Here is a 21,170-nt window from a genome sequence, read left to right as displayed (position 1 = left end):
GTCTAACAATTTCTTTCTCATGAATCATTAGCTTCCTCTGTCCATTCTTCTCCCTGCAAGTTAGATCAGTTATTTTTCTTTAAGGAAAAACAAAACCAAAGCCACCCCAATTCAAAGATTTATAAGCATAGCTAGCATTTATTTGAGCACTTACCATGTGCCAAACATGTAACCTGAATTAGCTCACTTAACTTCACAGCAACCCTGCAAGACAAGTATAATATTATACAACAGTGTCAGCTAGGATATCCACACAGGCTCAGGAGCATTTTCTGTTTGTTGAGTCACTTAGCTCTGTTATCTTCAAGACAGACATGCATACAGGATTCCTCTTCAGACTATATCATTTTTATACTGTGCCACCAACTTAGTGACTTAAGCAAGAAAACTTTATTATGCCACAGTTTCTATGGATCAGGAGTTGGGACACAGCTTGGTTGGTTCCTCTGCTAAGGAATCACAGGGCTGCAGTGGAAGTGTCACAGGACTTTGATGGTGCCTCAAACTCTACATCATTTTCCAAGCTCAAGTAGTTACTGGCAGATTTTCCTTCCTTTCAGTTGTAGGACTGAAGCCACTGCTTCCTGGCTGCTACCCAGAGGTCCCGTTCATCCGTTATTTCCCTTGTATGTGGTCCTCCATAGACCCCCTCACAATGTATCAGCTTACTCTTTCCACACCAACAGAATTTCCCTCTTCCATCTAAGAGTCTTCTATACATAATTACTGAAATGACATCTCATCACGTTCTATTAGTTAAAAAAAGCACAGGCACTGGGGGCAGAGGGTTCTATGAAAGGACAACTCATTGTGACCATCTTTGAATTCTGCCTAACACACATGTGTCTCTACTTTCCAAAGCTTTGGGCTTTCTTGTTCCCTTCCTAGTCCAGCCTTTCAAAGGAAGAGTCTCTATAGTCCAGGACTTTATCAACTTCTCTGTGAGTCCCATCCTATTTAAATCTGACTCCTACTCTCAGTTTGGTAGAATGCTGTTTGCTTTTAAACTATATCTCCTTAACCTTCCTCTAGCATTAATTTCTGTGATTTTATTTAAGCACACTATATAATGAACTATCAAGGTTAATTTTATTCTAAATTGAACGTCACTTCATTAAGCCTGGAATATTTTAACTACTCAGCCTTATTTGAAAACCCTTATTTTTAAATTCTCATTTTTCTTATTCTGGTTTATCTGCCCTCCATAGATCCTTCACAGTTTTCTTTACTAGCATCATGATATGCCATTTAGATAGCAATAGACTCAAGTTTCCTTCCCTAGATTCTGTAGCTGCTCACACTTCCTTGAAACACCCCATATGCAAAAATTCCTAAAATTCAAGCCCTGAATCCAGATTTCTTAAAAGCCCGTGACAGATCTGATCCCAAATCCAAAATAGCATCTTCTCTCTATTTTCCTCCCCATAACCCAGTGGGACATACTTTGACTAGTTTCTATTGCCACAGCTAACTATTCAAAATGTTCTTCATTTTTCTATTTTTTTGCCTTTCTACAACTACTTGGACACCAAATGCAATAGTTTTATCACACAGATAGCTCTTCAATCTGCTACCATGTCATTCAGCCACTTTTCTTGTTCTCATAAAGTTTCACCTATTATAGGTAAATGCTATGTTTTAAAATGTTACTAGTTTTACCACATGTAAATATTCAATTTTACTTGTGGGACATGACCAGAGACAAAAGTGTTACCCAGTCATCAAGGACTGGATGTGAGGCTCTCTAGGATTGTGTAATGGTAGGTTACATCTACGAGTTACCTTTAAAAATGTGTGTTAGCCCTGGCTGGTGTGGCACAATTGGATGGAGCATCCTTCCATGCACTGAAGGGATATGGGTTTGATCCCCAGTCAGGGTACATACCTAGGTTGTGGGTCCAATCCCCAGTTGGAGTGTGTATGGGAGGCAACCAATCAATGTTTCTCTCTCCTCTCTCTTTCCCTCTCCTTTCCCCGCATTCAAAAAATCAATTAAAATCCTCAGGTGAGGATAAAAAAATGTGTGTTGAACAAATAAATTCCTGTATAAGCTCCTGATTTAGATTCCTGATATGTCTTGTAGAAACAATATTTTAAAGCATATATTGTAAGTGATAAATGAAACCATCCTGCAATAACTAGTAGCTGTGTATGAACAGTAGTAGGATGAATTCTAATCACATATTTTAGAAAAAAAATAACATGAATTTAGTTGGAATCAATCATTTAAGTCTCTAATAGAAGTTTAGAAAATAAAGAGTTTGTGGGCCTCTACAATTTGTAATTCAAAATAGGCTGTTGAAAGCAATGCCTTTTAAGCCTTTATTCTTTTATTTCTATCTAAAGCCAGTGTCCCAACCTCCATTTGCAAATACCTTCCATCGGCCATGCTGTCCATATTCTTAGTTTAGGCACTTATACTTTTTCATGACAGTACATAAATCTATTTTCAAATGTACATATAGCCAGCTAACATATGAAACCATTATAATCCATTTAATTGTGTTAGAGAAATGTATTTTTGGAATCTACTAATCAGATTAGAACTAGCAAAATCTCTGAAGGGCAGAACACAGGACAAGGCCATTTTTGACCTTGCTTAAGTAAAGCATACTTTCCTTAAGTCAGGGCTTCTAAAAATTGAGTCTAATGTATACTCTGGGAAAAGGGGAGTGATCCAAGATTTTTTTTTTTTTTAAGCAGGAAATGACTCAAATAGAATGGTAAGTCAAAGAAGATTTATATGCTTTCAAGATGTAGGAAGTAACGGTGTAGTAAGAGGTAAAAAGAAACATATATATTCCTTTATTTTCAACTAGGATCAGCCTTCCATGATGCTCCAAAGGAAAAATTTATATTACATGGATAAGTCATGAAAATATACTGAAAGGCTTCGTCTCTGTATAAATTGTCTCCAAAATGCAATTGCAATTTTTAATAGAAAACTCTTACTTTATATACACACTAGAGGCCCGATGCACTAAATCAGTGGTTCTCAACCTTCTGGCCCTTTAAAACAGTTCCTCATGTTGTGACCCCCAACCATAAAATTATTTTTGTTGCCACTTCATAACTGTAATTTTGCTACTGTTATGAATCGTAATGTAAATATCTGATATGCAGGATGATCTTAGCCGACCCCTGTGAAAGTTTCGTTTGACCAGCAAAGGGATCGTGACCCACAGGTTGAGAACCACTGCACTAAATTCATGCAAGAGGCTCGGCCCTCGCAGCCCGGGCCTCGCAGCCCGGGCCTGCCTTGGCCTTCGCAGCCCCAGCTTCATCCGGAAGGTCGTCCGGACAGTCATCCAGAAGGTCATCCCGATGGTCATTCTGCTATTCGGTCTAATTAGTATATTAGCTCTTTATTATATAGAATAGACTCACACATGGAGACACATAGAGACAAATATTTAACTCTTCTTCAATGGCCCTCTGGATGAACTCTCAGTTTTTACATAATAACAAAATACTGACAGTTCTAAGAAAAATTACCCTTTTAATAGATGCCACTTGTTTGCTTATTTTTATAACGAAAAATTACTTTTATGTGTGTTATGAGAAAACTAGGGGCCTAGTGCACGAATTCATGCACCTTGAAGGGAACTGTGGGCTGTGAGATTGTGGTAGGCACAGGGGCAAGTCTCGGCCCCTCCCACCATGACCCCCGGTCCCCTGTCTGCCCGCAGCCCTGCTCCCACCACTGCTGCTCCCACACACTAACGATGCCGGCCCCACTCGCACCCGCTGATGGCGCAGAGTGATTGGAGCTGGTGCCAGCAGTGGGTGCCAGCAGTGGCTGTGCCCTGATCACCCCCAGGAGTAGCGGGAGGTGGAGAAGCCCTCAGGGGTGATCAGGGCTGGCAGCCGCTGCTCACACCCACTGATGGCACTGAGTGGTCGGGACCTGCCTCGGGCACTGGCAGCATGTGCGAGTGGGACTGGGACCGGTGCTGGCAGTGGGTGCGAGTGGGACCGGGACCGGTGCTGGCAGCGGGTGCGAGTGGGACTGGGACCGGTGCTGGCAGCGGGTGCGAGTGGGACCGGGACCGGTGCTGGCAGCGGGTGTGAGTGGTGGCTCTGGCACTGGCAGCAGGTGTGATCACCAGGCGGGATCGCAGCAAGCGGGAGCAAATAATTTTCAGTAACCACCAGAGACTCACCCCGATGATGGTGCCCCACCTTGGTCTGGCGCCCCTGCTCACCTGCTCCACCATCCACCATGGCCAACGCCCGCCATGTTCCGCATGCGCCCCCTGGTTGTCAGTGCACTTCATAGCAACCAGTTGTTCGGTTGTTCTGCCATTTGGTCTAGTTGCATATTAACCTTTTATTATATAGGCTAATATGCAAATAGCCTATTTCTCTTTTTGTATGTTTAGATACATTTCATGTTGACCTGCTATCCTATATAACAAAAGCCTAATATGCTAAGTGTCCGGTCTTCTGGTCGTCCATTCAACCAATCAAAGCATAATATGTTAATGGTATGCTAAGGCTGCTCAACCTCTTGATATGACCACCAGGGGGCAAACAGTTAACTGGTTGACCAGTTGCTATGACATACACTGACCACCAGGGGGCAGACACTCCAATCAGTAGGTTAGCTTGTTGCTGGGGTCCAGCCAATCAGGACTTAGCAAGACAGGCCGGAAATGCCCTAGAGCCAACCTGCAGTTTCTCCCTGGCTGGCCAAACTCCTGTGTCCCTCCCCAGTCCCAATCGTGCACCGGTGGGGTCCCTCGCAATCCACGGCCTCTCGGGGGATGCTGGAGAGTAGGTTTTGGCTGGATCCTGCTCAATGCAGGAGCTTCCCCCTGGTGGTTAGTGCATTCCCGAAGAGGGAGCGCTCCTCAGCCAGAAGTTGGCCTCACAGCTGGTGATTGCAACAGCAGTGGCAGGACCCTCTCTCACCTCCACGGCAGTGCTAAGGATGTCTGACTGCTGGCTAAGGCCCACTCTTGGGGAGTGGGTCTAAGCTGTCAGTCGGACATCCCCTGAGGGCTCTTGGACTGCGAGAGAGTGCAGGCTGGGCTGAGGGACACCCTACCCCCGAGTACACAAATTTTGTGCACTGGGCCTCTAATTAAGTATATTAGAGTTCCTGAGTGTGGGGACAAAGCCATCTGACCTCCTGTGATCCCAATTAGACATTGATATTGTATTAAGTGTCTCATGTCAACCAGGAAATACAGTTTTATTTAGACTTTTGTGCCCTTTAAAGAGTGATGTCCTTCCTAACAAAATGAGAAATAAGTACTATAACATAAAATTGTCACTTAATAAAAAATGTTTTTGTTTCTGGCCCCAAATGTGTGTGTATGTGTGTGTGTGTGTGTGTGTGTGTGTATATATATTGTGTGTATACATATATGTATACATATATATTTTTTCTTTTTATTGATCATAAAGAACAAGATTTCATAGACAAAATTATTTGCCTCAAATTGCTGCTTTGCATATATGACAATTATTTTCATAATCAGGCTTCGAGATAAGTATACATAGCTGGAACAAGTGAAATGAAGTATACATTTGTGTCTTGTGAATATTTGAAATATTAAACCTTGCCATTTCATATGATCAATATTAGTGATGGTGTTAGAAAAATGACTTGATATTTGATATATTTTCACTACCAAATATAGATACAGAATTTGACAGGATTTTACATGCAAAATTTTTTACAACTGAAAAGGAAACATTTCTTCCTTATGTCTATTTCTTTTTCTACAATCCAGTGTGTCTAGGACAATTTATATTACTTGCTACATACAATATATTTTTTCATAAGAGTTTTATATGAAATCAACAAGATAAAACCCTCGTTATTTATATTTCAAATATTATCTAGTTAAACTTTTCTCTCCTTCTAAAAGCAGACTTTTTAATATACTTTCTAGGCTTTTTTTTGTTATTTAGAACTATTACTTTTATTTACTACATAACAAAATCAGTACAGAATGCAATCAGAAGACATATTTTTGCTATGATTTTTATTTTAACATTATTGGTATTTAAACAAATATTTTTTTTTAATTTTTCCACTTTTTGATGCACTTTTTGGTCATCAGCAGATATATTTCTCCTACCCAGAAATATAACATTACCATCTTTTGTGGATTAATTTCTGCTGCTGAGGCATGTGCCTGGTTTTCACAGACACTGAATTATTACCCGTAGCTGTAAATCTTGAGTCAATTTTCTATGAATGGCATTTACAGGTACAGAGTATATTAAACCTGCCTCCCACTCAGATAATGGTCTTCCTGTGATGCTTTATTCAGTTAGCCAGCTTCAGTTTATGCTATTTAATGTAAACTGGCTCCTTATTTTTCTATAAACTATTATATTTGATTACAGGTTAGAGTGATCGAAACCTCATTTTCAGATTTGGGATAAAGAGATGTGTTATGTTCTATTATTAGCAAACATAGAAGAGAACATTAAATTATAATTGATTATGTCCTTTTATTTATTTTTAAAGCCTCATTAAACTGAAAAAAATACATATAACTATATTTCTTTTGGATTTATTAATTCAGTGGGCCTCCTGGCTATTTGAGATAAGTAAATTAGCACTATACATATATTTTCTGCTGTCAAAATTTAGTGGTTTCTCATATATACTCTCTTTTTTGTTAGATTAAAATTTGTGATTCACCCTTAGTAATGGTAATCTATGGACTAGATAATTTAGTAACTTTTTAAAATATGACTTACAGAGTTTATGTTATGCATTCCAACTTATAAGGTGTACACTGTCACCCCATAGAAGAGATGCTATAAAACAAGGTTATTTTAAAATATCGCTTATGTATACATAGTCCTAGGATACTTTTTCTCACGAAGGATAAATGGTCTTGTTTTACACACACACACACACGTGTTAATTTACCAATAAAATAAAAATTCCAAAATCTTGAACAAAATGGTACAATCTGTCTTAATACTTCCTGACATTCTATTTCCTAGAAACTTTTTTTTTTTTTTTTTTTTTTTTAAATATATTTTATTGATTTTTTACAGAGAGGAAGGGAGAGAGATAGAGAGTTAGAAACATCGATGAGAGAGAAACATCGATCAGCTGCCTCCTGCACATCTCCTACTGGGGATGTGCCCGCAACCCAGGTACATGCCCTTGACCGGAATCGAACCTGGGACCCTTCAGTCCGCAGGCCGACGCTCTATCCACTGAGCCAAACCGGTTTCGGCCCTAGAAACTTTTTAAGTAAAGTTTGCATCTCTGATTACTTATGACCTATCATCTAAACAAAATTTCTTTATTATAAGGACATCATTTCAAAAATTGTTTTCACTGACATCTGGTCATTATTGTGAATGCTTTGTATTAAGAAAATAAATATATTTCATGCCTTTCAACACCTAAAAAGTGTAAAACAGCATTTAATTTTCCTAGTAGATAAAAAGTTATAATAAGATCATGTTTTATTTGGACTAAATTACTAAGAAATTTCTTTCACCTTTATTAATGTAATGGTCTCATGACTACTTGAGGTAAGTAAATCACTATTATTAACATTTACAGTTAAAGAAATTAGAGATTCAAGAAAACAAATAATTTGGCCAAATTTAAGCAGTTCTTTGAGATCTAAACTAGTCTGTGATGTATAACATGTCTTCTCTCCCTCTCAATAATTTAAAGCAAAAGGCAGAACATACCAATGCTCAGTCTCATATTTATTGTGATGCAAGTCCATGTCTCTTTATTTCAATGTCATTTTGTGTTTTTTTGTTTTGTTTTGTCTTTATTTTATGCCTCTACTGGATAGAAAGAATCGAGCAACTTTTGGGGATATGTTGCTTGATTCTTCCAATAGAAACCCATTTCAAATTTGAGCCTTTTCATCATTATTTTCCATGCTTTATATTAAATAACTTGCTAATAAACATAAAATTTATAATCTTGTATTTGGATTTCTGATAATAGGCAAGAAGTTTACAGTCAAAAGACCACTGGATAAAATTGAACTTGATTTTTTCTTAATGAAAAAGTAAGTCAGTGTTCATGAACCTAAAACTAGTCTGAAAGTAGTCAGTTTAAATAAGTAACTCTTCTCCAGTATGACCCAGGATGACATTTTTCCATGTCATGAGTGAATTAAAAATATTTTTATAACTCCAATGATATGCCTGCAAAAGCATATATATATATATATATATATATATATATATATATGTAATTTTAATACTCTGAATCATATGATTATTGGAAGTAGGCCTAGGTTAATTGCTACATTTTTATAGGTAAGAAACTTAAAATATCTTATGGAGTATAGATCTAGTCTAATTCTGAAATGTTTTCCAATTTGAGCCTGAATACCCCACTAAGTTAAGCCTCCTGGTATAGTATCATGTCATGAATGATAAATCATCATGCCATTGCTGATCAATTACAAATGTGACTGTATTGCAGCAAGCAATTGTCTTTTGCCTAAAACTGATTCTTACTACCTGAAAAGTCACTTCAGCATTTTAAATGAGAACTGAGGACCTACCAGCTCTACAGATTGGCTGTGCTCTCAGGGGGATTGATAAGGATTTAATTATAAGCCATATTTTAATTCAGTTACTCAGTTCAACCAAGTATAACTTGTGGAATTTCATGTATAAAATATTAATCCACGCTCTAATTGAGTTTGTAGTGTCACAGGGGCTCATTGCCCCAGCACGGAGTGGGTGACAACAGAAAGGATAGCTCACTAACCTGCCCAGTGAATGAGCCTAATAAATAAACCCTGCATCATCGCTATGAAAAGTCTGTGTCTGCAGTTTCTTCACTTCTCATCAGAATATAGCAGACAGATCCCAAATAAATCTCATTTCAAGTTCTTTAGAAAGACAAATTCCAAGTTAAAATGCATAGGGACTTAATAACTGATTTGTCAACCTGTGTGTGTGTCTCAGAGAAGTTATCATCGTCATCATCAATTTGTATTTATTGAGTTCCCACTGGGTACTTGGCACTGGAGCCGACTGAGCAGAGTAAATAATGATGTAAAATATTTCTAGAGTTCTAACCTTCACATGAATAGTATTTCATGCATTCAAATGTAAAATTACATCAAAGCAGATTACCATTTATTTTTAAAAACTAAAACATATTTAAGAAACTTCCAGTATTTTTTAAAAGGATCTTTCTCTGCTGCTTCTGATATTTTTACCTTTTCAAGAACGGCCTTAACTCTATGAGACGTCTCCTCTGGGGCTGCCTCCACAGTGTCGTTTGAAGGCATATTGTTAGGCTTCTGTTTCAGCAAACCTCAATGGCCTTTTCTGCTTTTCATTGTCTGCTCTGGTTTTTAAGTGCTTTTTAAGTTTTCCTGACTTGCATCCTGCACAGGAAGCTGCAGTGAATACGGAATGTGTGGTTGCCATCAGGAGAGTCACACTCATTAAAATGATCCTCTGAGGCTGCTCATTTATTTGCTATTTATGAAGTGCATTTCGAATTTGCTTGTTGTGTAAAAGCCAAAGACTGATTGTTCTGTCGGGTCAGGAGACACACCTTTTGATCTGAAATTGAGCTCTCTACATTCTTCCTCTCCTCTAATCATCCTGAGGATTTTCTCATTCTGAACTTAACCTGCATTTGCTTTAATACTAGTTTGCTGCTTGGTATTTTATAGAAGGGTGGGTATATGAAGAAAAGACCTGCATTGAGCTACTAAAAAAAATAATAATAATAACGATGAACAATTTAACTCAGCCAACAGACCAACCAAATGCTATTGAAGTATAAAACTGCAAAGAATGTAGTGATGCATTTAGCACTGAATGTACTGTTTTGTAATAATTTTTTTTGTTTGCTATCATTAGTTGGTCCTTGTACTAAAATTAAAGTCTTGCAGAGTGAAGATTATTTTATTATTAACCTTTAGTCAGAATATTTATTGTGGTTTATTTTATGCAAGCTAGTATGTAGAAGCACAGACCTACTCAGAGTAATTTCTTTTCCCTCTCTGAACTTACGACATGGTTAGACTGTGATGCCCTGTATTACTGGACATCTCTCCATATAAGAGCCTAAGTGACTTTTACGACCCAACAACCTGAACGACTGGTCAGCCAGTCACTATGACACACACTGACCCACCAGGGGGCAGACGCTCAATGCAGGAGCTGTCTCCTGGTGGTCAGTGCGCTCTCACAGCCAACCTCCCATAGCGCCTCCCCCACGGCCCCTCCCCCTGGGTGGCCCCGCCCCTGATCAGCCTCTCATACTCCATCCAGGGCAGGGTGGCTGGCTAACCCCTCCGTGGCCCCTCCCCCTGTCCAGCCCCATCCCCAATGGGCCTCCACCACCCTGATCAGCCTGCAGCCCCCTCCCTGCAGCCAGCCCCACCCCTGATAGCCTCCCTACCCCAATAGGGGGTGGGGCCGGACAGCCAACCTCCTGCAGCCCCTCCCCCTAGCTGCTGGCCCTAATCAGCCCCCCAACCCCATTCAGGGGTTGGGCAGGCTGGCCCACCATCCACAGCCCCTCCCCACAGTCACCCCGCCAGGCGACATGCCAGCCAGGCAACATCCTAGCATTCTCTCCTATTTCTAGAGAACCACCAATGGTTCTATTTCTGTTCTAATTCATATAATCAGGGTACCCATCTGCATCGCTTATTCTTCTTTTAACTCACAGTGCTGAATTAGCATGTCTAAAATATTTCCTGATTCATTTTAAATCAAAAGGTTTGGTGTTCCCATGACTTTGCTATATAAGTCAGAATGGCTATAAGATGAGAGTTCCATTTCTTCTTAAAAACTGAGGTTATGGGAAGTCATACTAAATAAGATTGTCATAAATGATCATTTTTTTAGAACCTCAAAAATGTAAAAATTCTTTTCCTAAGCAGAGACTTGTAGCATATAATTGGTATGTAAGACATCAAGAACTCTCTTCATCCTGGAAATATATATTTCAATGATTGATGTACACAGACCTGAAGATTCTCATGTATAAATAATTAAAGTAGTTTAACATTTGAGAACTATGTCTGTACATATACGGATGTACTTGCACAGGCACATATGTTTGGACAGACAAGACACACTGAAAGGGATTCTACCTGAGAGACAAATCAGAAGAATGGTCTTGCGGGTCCCTCGCAGCAGACCTATGCTGAATAAAAATCAAATCTGGCGTGGCCAGCAATGGCCTGAGGGCTGAGCGGACAATGGCTTCCGGTACAATTTGACACCTATTAGTTGGGTTCCCTCAATCCATACACATGAAACTGTTGTGAGCATTCGTTATAGAACAAAATTATACTTTGGAGGCCAAATCTTCCAATGGAACTTTGATAAGTGATATTCACGTAGGACTAAGAGAGCCTCCCTGAACACATTTCACTTGCTGGGGGCGGGGGGGGGGAGTGGGGTGGGTAATGAACTTTCATTCTGAGTGGACAGTATGATTGTGACGGTGCACAGAAGCTCCTGAACACTGGGTCAGCAAATGCAGCGTGTAAATCCTCGCAGAAGGCAAAAAGCAGGAGCTGCTGATGTCAGAGGCAGCCCGAAAATAGGGAATTGGCCAGTTTATTAGTGACGTGTGATTTCTCTGCAGCCTGTGAAAGAGGCACAACAGGCAGCTGTACATGTATTAACAGAATTCCTTTGTTCCCACTGGCTAATGAAGCCTAAACACAGGGGGACTGCTTTCTAAAGTGGTTTCATTTGACAGTCCGCTTGGCACGCAGAGGTTATGCTACTGATTGTTTTCAAAAAGAAGGTGATTTCAGGTCTTTAATTTCCTGCAAGCAACTGGAACAATTCTTTCCTATTAAGGCATTCCAGGCTTTGTAAATTAAGATAGAAGAAAGGAGAACTTATACGGACAGGCCGGAAAATGAAACATTTGCCTTAGTTTCTTGGAGGATTATCGGACTTATTATCTAAACACAGAAGTGAACTTCTGAGCAAACACACTGATTAAAATAAGTTTTTCTCTATGGCAATACATTGATGCCAATTCACAGCTGTTTTAACTTCCCTCTTTGCTTGTGTATCAAAATCAAGTCTATCTTTGCAAAGGCATACAGACATGTCATAACATCATTAATATTATTAAAATTCTACTATTAGCATTATTAATGGCATGAACAAGGACTATTTAATGCCTAAGTGCTTATTTCGCTTTGGGCTTCTCCTGTAGCTACAAGGTACAAGGTAGATAATTTTTAAACAGTATGTGTGAGAGTCAGTATATGGGACAGGGGGCTTATTTGGAAACTAGAGGCCCAGTGCACGAAATTCATGCATGGATAGCATCCTAAGGCCTGGCTGGTGATCAGGGCCTATCAGGGCCTTCTGTCAGCTGGGGCCTTCCTTTGTTCTGTGCTGCCCCCTGGTGGTCAGTGCATGTCATAGCCAGCAGTTGAACTCCTGGTTGGTCAAATTCCTGAGGGGACAATTTGCATATTAGCCTTTTATTATATAGGATAGATTAATTTGTATCTGAACTGTATCCCAAAGAGTTTAGGAGTTATTTAATACTAGTAGCCCTGTACATGAATCCGTGCACCAGTACCTCAGTTTCGCCCTCCTGTAGCTCTCCGCCTGCTGCCCCGCTCTCCTGTAGCTTCCTCTGCCCCACCATAACTTGCTGTCTTGCCCCATCCTGTATCTCTCCACCTGCTTCCCTGCCCTCCTGTAGTTCCCCCCTGCCCCCCTCCTCATAGCTTGCTTCCCTGCCCCCTCCTGTAGCTCTCGGCTGCCCGCTTATAGCAGCCTTTTGCTGACCCATGATACAGTCGTTAAGCGGTTGGTCCTTATGTAACTACCATTTGCATATTACATCTTTATTATATAGGATGTTAAGACTAAACCTATAAAATTTTTTAGAATTCTCTTAAATGAGAATGAATTGGAGTTTAATAGTCTGGCATCCTTGATGCATGCCATGCCTTTGTGGCTGGTGTGATTACAGATATTCATATTCTCTCTGAAGAGCCCCAATTCCTTAAGAGTATGATCTGGTGGTGGCACATATAACACTCTATTGTCAGGACATGGTCAGTTTTTCACTCGTAGCTATAAGGGAGGAAAATAAATGTATACTTCAGCTGGGTGGCCCTTTAGCCACAAAAACCCAGTACTATGGAATATGAGGTATTAGCAGTCTGCAACAGTATTTGATAAAATAAATGAAAATTTTATTTTCTATATCAAACCTCACTAATGGAGTTTACAAAATTTGTGTGGCAATGCAGCCACCAGTTCTTTAAGCACAAAATCTAAACACCATTTTTTTTATTACTAAACTTACAGTTCTTCTACCAACTTGCAATCTTTTCAAAATATATTCCTGTTTTCCCCTAGAAGTCCAAAACTATTTGCCCCCACAACTTTCCCCCTAACCCTCCAAAATGTAATTTTTCTTTAACCAGAATAGAATCCACAGTTTTTTCCCCAATCTATCACTTTCTTATGCACGCTTATTTCAAACCTTAACCTTTCCGCTTTCATTTTTATGACTAAATATTATACACATGTAAGACTTCCCAGTTGACTACATTTTCTTAATAACTTCAGTATTTTGCTCTCAAGTATGATGCCAGTCTTCCCACTTTTAATCTTTGTAGGTTCATCAATCTCTTTCTATTAAATGAATAGAAACCTTTATATAAAAGCAACCTCATCATCCTGAAACAAAATCTAAACTCTGAATACACTGGTTTTACTGCCATGATAAAGGGGTAAATGATCTTTTTATCTGTATAAAAGGACAGCCCAGACACATCTGCTTTCATCCACTCAAGGATTCAAACATGTATACAAAGATAAGGTAAAATTAGTGATTTGAGAAAAACAAAACACTCATGTAATGACCTCTGTTTATGATTTCCCTTCACTTCTTTCTGGGGGTGTTGTTTACATGCTCTAGGATTCCCTTTCATCTCATCAACTGTAACTTTCAATCCTCTTAGGCAACCTTTGCCTTTCTTCCCATCCCATGCATTTTGGAGTGCCCTTTACTCATCCTCCTGTATCTGTAAACTCTCCATAGAGGGGACGTCATCAGATACCTTATGTATTCATTTCCTAGGGCTGCCATATCAAAATACCACAGACCCGGTGAATTAAACAACACAAATTATCTTCTCAACAGTGTCACTTTTTTTTCCTGGCCCCCATGGTCTGTGATGAGAAATTCACTGGCATTCATCTTCGTTTTCTCCTATGCATACTTTTTTTTTTCTTGCTGCTTTTGAATTTTTTTCTTTGTTTTAGTTTTCAGAAGCTTGACTATGATGCATTTTCAGGAGGATCTATTTGGGTTTATCTGAGATGGGGTTCATTCAGCTAAGTGAGTCTGTAAGTTTATATCTTTTTGCTAAATTTAGAAGTTTTTAGTTTGGCCAGTGTGGCTCAGTAGTTGAGTGTAAACCCATGAACCAGGAGGTCACAATCAGATTCCCAGGGTTGCGGGCTCAATCCCCAATGTGGGGTGTATTAGGGGCAACAGATCAAACAAGTCAATGGTTCTCTCTCATCAGTGATCTTAAAAAAAAAGTTAGAATTTTATAATCATTTTTTTAGCATTTTTTAACCTCACCCTCATTCTCCTCCCTTTCTATTACAGTGACATGAATGTGAGATCTTTTGTTATAGCCCCACAGGATCTTGAGCCCCCCCCCCCATCTTTCTCTCTCTCTCGTCTATTTTCTCTTTGTTTTTCAGTTGTTCTTTGTTTGAGCTCAGCAATTCTCTGTTTTGTCATCTCTGTTCTACTATTGAGCCCATCATTAAGTTGTGTTGTTACATTTTCAGTTCTAAGAGTATATGACATAACTTTAACAATTCAACATTTCAAAAGCTGAAAACAGTCATTTCATATTTTAGAAAACCCGTAGCATTAAGATGAATTGTTTTGTCCACGTTTCAGAGGGACTTGCTAACAGACAAGATCATAAAATTGGCCTAGATTGTTTTTTCTAGAAACCCTGTTTCTTTAAAGTTTAAGATAAAGATAATCAAACATGACTGTGCAGTTTCATTAAAGTCAGTTTGCATTTCACAGATTCAGATATGCCATCTGTAACATTTTTTTATTAAACATTTCCTGTCATATTCTTCATCACCTGTGGGGAGCCGATATAGGGTTAAGCCTCGGACTGACCTGTTGGCAAAGTCACAAACAAGTCCCAGCTTAGAGGGCAGAGTCCTCTTAGCATAATTAGGCTTGACCTTATGACAGTCCCTAGATCTTACATGGGAAGCTAATGGGCTGAGGGAAGTGCAACAAGAACAAAAACAAGTGAAACTCACAAGGAACAGTGTAAACAAGTGAAACTCACAAGAACAGTGTAACTTTGGTAACCACTACCTTATTTACCTCTGACTATAAAAATAAAGGCTCAGCCTGCCTCCGGATCTTTCTCTGTGGCCTCAGCCAGGTACAGGAAGATCCACGGAGACTAGCTCCATTCTTCACCGACTCCGTCCACACCTTTGGGAACCCCTGGCCAGCCAGGGCCCCGGCAATCACCTAGAGTAGCTATGTAATTAGAACACCCTTAGGTAAACTATTAGTCCTGCAATCCCGGGTTCTGATACCAGGAAATATAAAACTGATCTTTATTGTCTCTTAATCAGTAGTAAATAAGCAATATCATACAAAGATTTTTACATTCTATTGGAACAACATAGACCAATAGGTTTATCTCTGTACATTCAGGAAGCACAGTATATGGTAATGTGTAAGGTGTAGCCATGGTTGTTATGACCATGAACTCCTCTTCTCAAAAATCTTCCAACATATGACTGTCTACAGGATTATTAAAATGATTACATAAAATGGTGTTTGTTAAGCTCATACAATAAATTCCATCCTCAATAAATGGCAGATATCAGGCATTATCTTTTGTTAGGGGTTTGTTAAATTTGTAAAGTTAAACAATACGTAATGTGAGAAACTTTTGTTTGATTGTAGGGTGTTCATGACATTTTTAAAATAATACATTTGCTTTAATCTGTATTTGCTTTTATCATGAGAAGATTTAAACATTTTCTGTATTTATTAATCAGCAGAACTTAATAATATGCAGCATCCTGATTTTTTTTTTTTTAACTCAGCATTGTTAATATAGAGAGTGAGAAAGATAAGAAAATGTAGTAGTGTGAGAGGTCATCACAAAGCAAATTATAGTTTCTGCCACTGACCAGTGACCAGCTGTGCAGTCTGTCATTAGAAAGCAATTACCTTAGAAAGAAGTCTATTATATCAGTGCATTCTGCGTGTAGCCATCCAATAATCAAGTCAACATAATTGTCAAGAACATCCAATTGAATAACATAGCCACTCAAAATAATCCATTTTGTTCATAATTTCTAAAGATATAATTTATTTTGTTAATTACATATATAATCTTTTGCCAATAATGCATTTCTGAATGAACTTCTTCTTTTTTTTAGACAAGAAGTACATATCTACTTCTAAATTCAGTGTACTTTGGGGGCAATCCTTGAGAAGTTCCAGAAGATAATTAATTCAATTATCATTATGAGTTTTAGTTTACATCTTATAAGCTGGCCCTTTATAAACATAAAAGTTGGGGAACATATTATATTTAGATGTATAGACCCGGCATAAGTATTATAAAATTAATAAAAATGAAAATATATTTTAAATGTATACTACTGTCTTCCTTTGTTTCAAAAAGAATTTCAGGCAACTTTAGTAAGTTCTTAAAATAAGACAAAATAACATAAAGTAAAGTAAGAAACTAATATTTTAAGGAAAAAAACTGGCAATAAAGTAGAGGGGTTTCTAGCTATCAAATATGCAAATAGTCTAAGAATGACATTCTCATAATTAACCAGAATATCATCTGAGTTGCCAAGGAAAATAATTTTCATTTTCATTACTGAGTGGGAAGCAACATCTGAGACTTCAGATGGTGAGTAAGGGTGACTTTGCCCTAATTCATGAAAATCAGGACAGCACAGTTCAATATGATCAAATTAAAAAGCGCTCAGGGAGCACCCATGACGATACAAGATGACTATGATTAAAACTGGTGTTATTTAGACGTTGTTATTGACACCATAAGTATCGCCATGTGCTCTGCAAGCTGCAATGTGCCCTCAAGGTGGCCATAGAAATAACAAGATCCATTTTTCTCTCTATTAGATGCTTGCCATGGGACAGGCTTGCTTGAAATAAAAGGAAATTTCGGCATGCCAAAAAGAAAAATGTCAATCTGGGGCATTATCAAATTAAAAGTGTAAGTTTGGGTGAGATGAACCACTATCTTATAACTTATTATATATTTTCGTGTTTGAGGTTTTGTTCTGGCTGTTTTTAAAACTTGATATTTTACTTGCTTATTAATGGGAGGACTTGGGAGCCAAAGAATTTATGGTAGCTTCCCGTTTGGTTCACTCTCCTTCAGTGAAAAAAATCTTGTTGGAGACATTTATTTTGGAAGAAAGTTAACTTACACAGACAATCTAATACAACAACATACTTGCTGATCCTTGGGGAAACAAACTTGGCATGAGGATCTTCTGATGACCTGTGGCAACCTTAAAGCATCATAAATTTACAATCTACAGTCTGAGGCTCATAAGTTATATCTGGCAGCTTAACCACATTTGTGTTTTAAATATTTGAAGATATCCATTCTTTTATTTACTTTTGTTTTTGTTTTTTTGTTTTGCTCTCTTTTTTCCCCTTTTTTCATGACCTGACTATAATTGTGCTCCTTAGGCACTCATATACATAGCCTATCTAATAAAGAGGGAATATGATAATAGACTGTCACGCCCTCACAAAGATGGTGGTGCCCAGTCCCCTCAGCCCCGCCTCATCCAGCCGGAGTCCTCCAGTCCCGAAGAGATTGGGCCTAAACCCACAGTGGGACATCCCCCTAGGGGGTCCCAGATTGGAGAGGGTGCAGACTGGGCTGAGGAGACCACCCCCCCCCTCGTGCACAAATGTTGTGCACCAGGCCTCTAATACATACATATATATATATATATATGCTCCTCTATGAATCCTCAATATTCTTTGGATATTTAGAAAAATGCACACTCTTGTGATTTTGCTAAACTGATCGTCTTACACAACAACTTTAGAGAACTGGGGGTATTTTGTTGAACACTCTCTTTATTACTGGAACTGTGTTTTGATTCCAACTCAAAATGTAAGTGGAACTGACCTTGGTATTTCCATGTGATTTATAGTGTTGTATTGTAAACCTTGTTTGTTAAGTGACTTGCATCTCTCCATTGTTGAAGATATTCTATCACACCGTATCATTGATTACCTTTCTCTATATCTGTCTCTCATTTAGAACATGATTGTGTGTGTGTGTGCATGTGTGAATATTTGCACTAGGACATTCTGGTGGGCTGAATAATGGCCTCCCTGACATATCCATGTCCTAATTTCTGGAACCTGTGAATGTTACCTTTTTTACAAAAAGCGATTTTGCAGATGTGGTCAAGTGAAGGATCTTGAGGTAAAGAGATTAAGGAGATTATCTGGAATTATCTCGCTGAGCCTGGGAAGTCAGTGTGACGAGAAGGAGATGTGATGAGGGAAGCAGAGACTGGGGTGATGCACTTTGAAGATGTGGGAAGGAGCCACAAGTCAAAGAATAAAAGTGGTCACTAGGAGCTGAAAAAGGAAGGAAAGGGATCATCCTTTAGAAGTCTCCAGAGGAATCATCCTTGCTGTGACATTGACTAGCCCAGAGCAATTGCTTTCAGACTTCTGACTCCAGAATTTTCAGAGAACAAACCTGTCATGCTTTAAAGCTACTAGATTTGTGGTAATATGCTTGCATTACTTTCTTGTTGCTGCCATAACAATATTTTAAAGAAAAATGGCTTTATTGAAATTTACATAAATATAACATTTATGTGTAGTATATTCACAGAATTGTAGTCATCTGAATTTAGAACAATGCTATTACCCTTAAAAAATCCCATGCCCATTCTCAAGGATATATTTTTTATTAAAAATAACTCAATCTGTGCTTTATATAGGTGCCATCATCTTGGTAATAATTTGTCAAAAAATTCAGTTTTTATTAGGAGTGGAGTAGATATGCAGTGGCCCGTCAGTTGGCCCTCAGCTAGCTTCATGTGGCTGGGCTTTCCACTCCCTCTTTATTTTGACATAACTTGTTTATTCCAGAAAACATCTTTTTTGTTTGTTTGTTTGTTTTTTAAATATATTTTATTGATTCTTCACAGAGAGGAAGGGAGAGAGACAGAGAGTCAGAAACATCAATGAGAGAGAAACATCGATCAGCTGCCCCCTGCACGCCCCCCACGGGGGATGTGCCCGCAACCCAGGCACATGCCCCCGACCAGAATCGAACCTGGGACCCCTCAGTCCGCAGGCTGATGCTCTAGCCACTGAGCCAAACCGGCCTCGGCCAGAAAGCATCTTAAATAACTTTAAAAGAATCTAAAATAAAATCAGCAAAAAAAATGTAGAAATTAAAATTTCACCATAAAGTATCACTAGGATTTAGGATGAAACTGAACACCATAGTGGCATATATAATTTGCTTGAGATGGAATAGAAGTTTGTCTTCAGACTTTTGAAAATTATGTGAATGGGAACTCGTTTTAATTACAATCTTAAATGGCCATGATATGAAAATAATGGAATTGTCCTGGGAAAACATGATACTTCCTGGTATAATAATTAGATACTTATAGTGAGTGGTCTCCTGATGAAGGCACTGTATTCAAGTGGACTCATGCACAGATATTTATTCAACCTACTATGTGTGAGACACAAACACTAGGTACTTGGGATGCACCAAAGGAAAACAGAGAAATCTCTTGCACTCAGGCATCCAGATCCTTTCCTTCAGCCACTCTAATGTCCTTCAAAGAGACTTGGCAACAAGGTACCTAAGGCTGGTGACACCTTCCTATACGCACACAATCACAAGTGCATAAAACCAATTAAAAAGACAGGCTGGACTGCATCCTTGAAAAGCATTTAGTGTCACAATTATTTCAGTAAATTTTGGCTGACATTGATTTGAGTATTTGCTTCCTGGCAAACGCAGGAAATATATCTCTTAGTTAGCCATGAGAATTCAGAACCATGTTCCTTAGGAATAGTCAAAGTGGGTTTAGGCCAGGGGTGGGCAAACTTTTTGACTCGAGGGCCACAATGGGTTCTTAAACTGGACCGGAGGGCTGGAACAAAAGCATGGATGGAGTGTTTGTGTGAACTAATATAAATTCAAAGTAAACATCATTACATAAAAGGGTACGGTCTTTTTTATTTTTTTTTTTAGTTTTATTCATTTCAAACGGGCCGGATTCGGCCTGCGGGCCGTAGTTTACCCACGGCTGGGTTAGGGTTATAATATTTTTATGGAGGCTTAAAAACTCTTTGCCTAGCCAGCCTGGCTCAGTGGTTGAGCATTGACCTATGAACCAGGTCACGGCTCGATACCTGTTAGAGCACATGCCTGGTTGCATACTTGATCCCCAGTGTGGGGCATGCAGGAGGCAGCCGATCAATGATTCTCTCTCCTCATTGATGTTTCTAGCGCTCTCTCCCTCTCCCTTCCTCTCTGAAATCAATAAGAATATATTTAAAAAAACAAACTCAGTAAAAGCCATCTGGGGTGAGCTGTGATGTGAGCATGGCCACATTTAGGACTCAAATCCTCTTTAGAAAATTGTTTTGAATCAGCTTCGCCCATGGATCTGATGAAGGATTCCAGAATCACTCTCTAAAGCAGCTAGCTTTTACTCAGAAAGTGTTTATATTAGTGGATAACTAAATATAAGCTTGGATGAAAATAGCATCTTATTAAAAGACCCACAGAACTTTACATTGATGAATTACATTTTTCTATATTAAAAAATTAACTAATTAAAATGTGGCCAACATTTTAAAACAGTATTTAAATATTTAACCAAATATTTATCATGGTATGTTATGTAGCACTGAGGTACTTGACTTTTCACACAATCTTTGAAATAATTTGTTAAAAAAACAGGTTGTTTTGCCAGTAGGCAGAACAGACAGAAGTCTCAGTCATCTCACCTCACAACCCAGAGTTGTTATAATTAATTGAGCACAAACTGTGTGTCAGAAACTGACTTGAATCCCCATTTCATTTCTATGATGTATTAATAGCAACATTTTGTATATTTTTAAGTCA

The 21,170-nt window shown here is 38.7% G+C and overlaps 1 protein-coding gene across 1 annotated transcript in view; it reads left to right on the top strand.

Annotated features, from left to right (window-relative positions):
* The window catches only part of CDH12 (cadherin 12), a 723,975-nt gene that overhangs the window by 349,700 nt on the left and 353,105 nt on the right, over positions 1-21,170 (top strand). The gene's annotated exons all lie outside the window — the stretch shown is intronic.

Source organism: Myotis myotis, unplaced genomic scaffold, assembly GCF_014108235.1.
Source record: "Myotis myotis isolate mMyoMyo1 unplaced genomic scaffold, mMyoMyo1.p scaffold_m19_p_5, whole genome shotgun sequence".
In the NCBI taxonomy this organism is placed as follows: Eukaryota; Metazoa; Chordata; class Mammalia; order Chiroptera; family Vespertilionidae; genus Myotis; species Myotis myotis.
The sequence above is the reverse complement of the archived record's forward strand: the minus strand, read 5'-3'. Positions and strand labels throughout refer to the sequence as shown.